Consider the following 5,644-nt stretch of genomic DNA (forward strand, 5'->3'; position numbering starts at 1 on the left):
AATTTTGCAATTAGCACTGCTTCTGTACAAAAATATATGGAAGAATTTTGGAGTCTCACTAATTACCTGTGTGGAATCATCCCTTGGATGTTCCATTAGGTACTTGTGACATTTGGAAGTGATGGAAAGATCTCTTTCTCTCATGTTCTCCTTTCAATTCCCATCAAGAACAGTCTAGTTCAGGATAGGATTGCTTTTCTCTTGGGCAAGCATTTCCCAACTTTTTGAGTTCTAAACACTTTACATTCTAAATAATTTCTGTCTATCCCCATAAGAACTTTAAATAACCACTTTTGCTTTGCATATTTTTATTTTAGATAAATATATTGATTTAAAGGCACTTAAAATTTCAAAATATGAAGATAAATCCTTACTTGTTACCATTTAACAAATGACCACTAAATTTATTTTAAGCTAATTCTTTAGGAGAGAGCATGATTCAACCCAAGTGTTTTTAAATGACATTATAATGCTCAACCGCTATACTGGCTATGTTGATAGTAGTCTAAGATTGACAGAAAGGCTTGACCCAGCTACGACATGGATAAGTCAAACAGGGTTTCTATAGCAAAGGATATTGAAGGAAGCCAGGACAGTCAAGATACACATAGAGTAATCACCAACACCCCCTAGCATAGGGTAGAGTCCCCACCTGGGAGCTCAGGTTTGCCGATATTTGATTGAGAGTCATATCACACCTTCTGGAAGATAACTATTTCCTCCAGGAAGATCAAGGCTGGCAGCATAGTCTACCACAGGTAGACTCACTGAGTGTGAACCTGGCCCACAGTGACCCCATCTCTCTCAAGGTTATCAACATACCGCATAAGACCACAAAGCACAGGACATAAAGTACTCTCAACCTAGTCTAATAGGGGCTGATCCAAGGGCATTTCTGAACTCAGTTCACGGGAACTGAATCAAAAGTCAGTTTCTCATTCATCTCTAGGAGTCCTGCTAACATTTCAGTTGGGAGCATATATTAAAATTGCATTGAAATTTGACTATGTGTTTCAATATTAACAATGGATTCTAAAATGCTTTCACTATTTGAAGTCCTGGCCTTTATAAAATTCAGCTGGATTACTTTTATATTTTTGAGTTTTGATTGTAAATAACAAGATGAAAGATAAATTCTCAGTATGCAATGGTCAAATAACACACTTTGGCTGGAAATAGGCTCCATTTCCAACCAAGGAAATCATAAGAGGAATATGATCATTGCTATCTTTTTTTTTTTTTTTTACAAGATCTTGCTTCGCTATATAAGAATTTTCATTAGGTGGTTGCCAAATTACAGATTTGTCACAAATTGTTTTAAACTAAATTGGAGATTTATTAGAATTTCACCCTCTTCATTAGATTCTTAAATGTCAATGTCAACATTCCTAATGCTTCATGACTGTAAACAATGGGCACATTATGTGTATAGATTAAACAATATATGATTAAGTATGTACCAATTTTAAATTAAGTGATAAATTCCCATCCAACTTATAACTTCCACACGTGTATACTGGATAAACCGGAGGAGGCTTTCAAACTGATGCACTTTAAAAAGGAAAAATTCAAATAATTAGTTTATTCAGTGGAATATGAAAACACACTTCATTACCATCTTTAAGGATGAGCCCCTGTATATCCTCTAATCAGTGGCCCTAAACTATCCCAACTGGCTCCTAACCTATTAACTTGTTTCCAATCCTTTCTCTGTGCAGCTCAATCTATATGACACAACCAGCCAACAACTCTGCTCATATCACTCTCTTTTCCAAAAGCCTTCAATAATTTTCCTTTATCCTCCCCAGTTCCCTCATTCTTCTAATCCTGTCATGTAGAAACTATGTCCTACCCTAACTGGTCTACTGGCTGTTTCTTACAGTAGTTTTAAGTGCACAATTCTTTGATTCTTTATTTCTTTTACTCTGTATAAATGCTTTCCTAAACATTGTTTACCCTGACTGTCCACTGTGCCTTTGCTCTTTTGCTGGAGTCTCTATTTGGAATACCCTTTTCTAATCATCTCTGACTTTTGAACACCATGTGCTAGGGCACAGAGGCAAGAAACAAGAGGTACATGTAGGGGGCTGCCAAGTAGCTCAAGATGCAGGCAAAGTGGATGCTTACGAAGAGGGTACAGTGATGCCAGAATTGCAGACGGGGTCAAAGGTGAGGAGCCTTGACACCATTCTAAGGACTTCCATCAGAAAACTGTGAGCCATGGAAGGTTTTTAAGCAGAGGAGTGGTATGATCAGATATGTGTTTTAGAAAAGTCATTTTGGCTGCATTTAGCAAATAAGACTAGAGTTAGGAAGACAATCAGGGAGCTCAGTTTCAGTAGTGTAGGAAATAAATAGCAAGGACCTGAATCTAGGAGTGGCAGCATGGATGGATGGAAGGGTGGAGTCCAGAGATATCTGGGAGGTGGGGTCATTGACACCCATTAGCAGAGTTCTGACCTGTGAGACTAGAAGTGAAGAACAGCAGTTTGGGGTGTAGAGCAAGTTCATTTTGGATGCATTGAATCTAATACATGTATATTTAAAGAGCTATGTGGTGTGGGCAGTGGAATAGGAAGAACCAAGGAAGATGGGGGGAAATATAAACATGAAACAAGAGACATTTTGTGCTCTGATGATGACAATGCTGATAAATGTGGAGCATGATTAACACTTAACTCTCTGATTTCTCGCATTAAAGGGGAAAGAAAAACTGCAATAAGAGAGCAAGTTGTTTTGCAGCTGTTGAGCAAACAATGAGCAAGACAGGTGCTCCTAAGGAAGTAAGAATTATTCCTATGGAACATTTCTGAAACACTTTGGAAAGGCAGAACGTATTGACCTTTCTCACAAAGCTATTTACGGGATCCCAGGTAGCATTGTAAAGATATTTATACCCCAGCACATCCATTAAAAGTGCTGAGCTAGCTCTTGGTGCCAATTTTGGCCCTAACATAGCTTTATATCTTCAGAGGTTATTTAGAGGATATAATTTCTACATTTAAATATATGCACATTCCCAATTAGTAGCTAAATGTATATTTTAGGTGGGTTTTTTTTTTTCTTCCCCAAATTAGTCTCTGTGCAATATGTGCATAAGGTCTTTTCAGAATGCCTCCCTCCCCTTTGCTATTCATTCATTTTTTCCTCAGGGAAGCCTGTTTTGAACCCCCCAACTAGGTCAGCACCCCAATGATACACTCTGATAAAACTGGGCACCTCTTCTTAGCACTTGACATAGATGTCATTGACTTCTATCTTATTGTATTTGATTAATACTGTTTTCCCGCTAATCTATAACCTCCAAAAGGCAGGGATCATGTTAGTTTTGCTTGTTATTTTATCTTTCAGGGCCTAGAATAGTATCCAGCACACAGTAGGTATTCATTAAAGAGTTGTAGAATTAATGTATAAAATAAAGAAGGATAAAAGAAATTAATATTAAAACTAGGCCTTTGGAGATACGTTCGGTAGAGTACTCCTTTCTGCCCGTGGACACCGCCGAGTAAGCATCGTTGATGTCTCCCCTCGCTCCACTGCCGTCATGTCTAAGTCAGAGTCACCCAAAGAGCCCGAAGAGCTGCGGAAGCTCTTCATCAGAGGTTTGAGCTTTGAAACAACTGATGAGAGCCTGAGGAGCCATTGTGAGCAGTGGGGAGTGCTCACAGATTGTGTGGTGATGAGGGATCCAAACACCAGGTGCTGCAGAGGCTTCGGGGTTGTCATGTATGCCACTGTGGAGGAGGTGGATGCGGCCATGAAGGAAAGGCCACACGAGGTGGATGGAAGAGTTGTGGAACCAAAGAGGGCCGTCTCAAGAGAAGATTCTCAAAGACCCGGTGCCCACTTAACTGTGAAAAAGATTTTTGTTGGTGGCATTAAAGAAGACACTGAAGAACATCATCTAAGAGATTATTTTGAATAGCGTGGGAAAATTGAAGTGATTGAAATCATGACTGATCGAGGCAGTGGCAAAAAGAGAGGCTTTGCTTTCGTAACCTTTGATGACCATAACTCTGTAGAAAAGACTGTCATTTAGAAATACCACACTGTGAATGGCCACAACTGTGAAGTAAGGAAAGCCCTATCTAAGCAAGAGATGGCTAGTGCCTCATCCAGCCAAAGAGGTCAAAGTGGTTCTGGAAGCTTTGGTGGTGGTCGTGGAGGTGGTTTTGGTGGGAATGGCAGCTTTGGTCATGGAGGAACCTTCAGTGGTTGAGGTGGCTTTGGTGGCAGCCGCAGTGGTGGTGGATATGGTGGCAGTGGGGATGGCTATAATGGATTTGGTAATGATGGAAGCAATTTTGGAGGTGGTGGAAGCTACAATGATTTTGGCAGTTACAACAATCAATCTTCAAATTTTGGACCCATGAAAGGAGGAAACTTTGGAGGCAGAAGTTCTGGCCCCTATGGTGGTGGAGGCTAATACTTTGCCAAACCCCGAAACCGAGGTGGCTATGGTGGTTCCAGCAGCAGCAGTAGCTATGGCAGTGGCAGAAGGTTTTGGTTACTGCCAGGAAACAAAGCTTAGCAGGAGAGGGGAGCCAGAGAAGTGACCGGGAAGCTACAGGTTACAACAGATTTGTGAACTCAGCCAAGCACAGTGGTGGCAGGGCCTAGCTGCTACAAAGAAGACATGTTTTAGACAATACTCATGTGTATGGGCAAAAAGACTCGAGGACTGTATTTGTGACTAACTGTATAACAGGTTATTTTAGTTTCTGTTCTGTGGAAAGTATAAAGCATTCCAACATGTAGATTTAATGTAGATTTTTTTTCTTTTTTTTTGCACCCATGCTGTTGATTGCTAAATGTAATAGTCTGATCATGACACTGAATAAATGTGTCTTTTTTAAAAAACAAACAAAAAACAAAAAAACTAGGCCTTTGACTAAGTAGAGCCTTCCCTTCACTAATAGAAAATTCAGACAGGACCTCCAAGTCTGATGAAGGCATTCCTTAACAAGGCCCAACAGAGAGTACTAGCACTTTCAATGGCAAAGCAAGGAGAAAATTGAATAATTATTTAAATTTAAAATACATTTCACTGTCACGTCTTTGCATATTATGTTCTGCCTGGAGGTCTGCATTGTGAGATTTTCATAATGAAAAAGGAGGAAATAGGTGTAATAGAATACGCAGTGGCACAGAGACATGAACTCTTCACATTTGGCAGGTTGTGGAAGGAGTCTACGGTGAGTATAGTGGTGGGGGATAAATCTATAAGTTACACCTGACATCAAGTTGGAGAGAGCCTTGAAGGCCACAAATCTGATTTTAATCAGAACATGCTAGGGCAGGGCAAGGTTGCGGGGGGCAGTGGCACTGAGGATTATGAATGCAAAATTTATACCAGTTACAGCTAGGTTTTAGAAAGCTGATTCCCAAAACAAAGCAGGGAATTGCTAAGAATCACAGAGAGGAAAATCTGTTAGGAAATTACTGATATCGTTTAGTCATTTAGGGTTTGAAATAAGGTAGTGGCCACGACAAAGAAAGAGAAAGAGCTTATATTATTCTTCTGAATGTTGGGTCATTAACTGTGATGCTGATTAAGGAGACAGAAGAGGTCTAGAGAGCGGGTAATGAGTCCAGTCTCATTACTCAGGGTTGTCCGTGTGAAAGATGTCTAGCAAGCAGCTAG

The 5,644-nt window shown here is 40.1% G+C and overlaps 1 pseudogene; it reads left to right on the forward strand.

Moving 5' to 3' along the window:
- Positions 1-3,544: 3,544 nt before the first annotated feature.
- Positions 3,545-4,620, forward strand: LOC103091235 (heterogeneous nuclear ribonucleoprotein A1-like; annotated as a pseudogene).
- Positions 4,621-5,644: the final 1,024 nt, after the last annotated feature.

This window comes from Lipotes vexillifer, unplaced genomic scaffold (assembly GCF_000442215.2).
Source record: "Lipotes vexillifer unplaced genomic scaffold, Lipotes_vexillifer_v1.1 scaffold114, whole genome shotgun sequence".
In the NCBI taxonomy this organism is placed as follows: domain Eukaryota; kingdom Metazoa; phylum Chordata; class Mammalia; order Artiodactyla; family Lipotidae; genus Lipotes; species Lipotes vexillifer.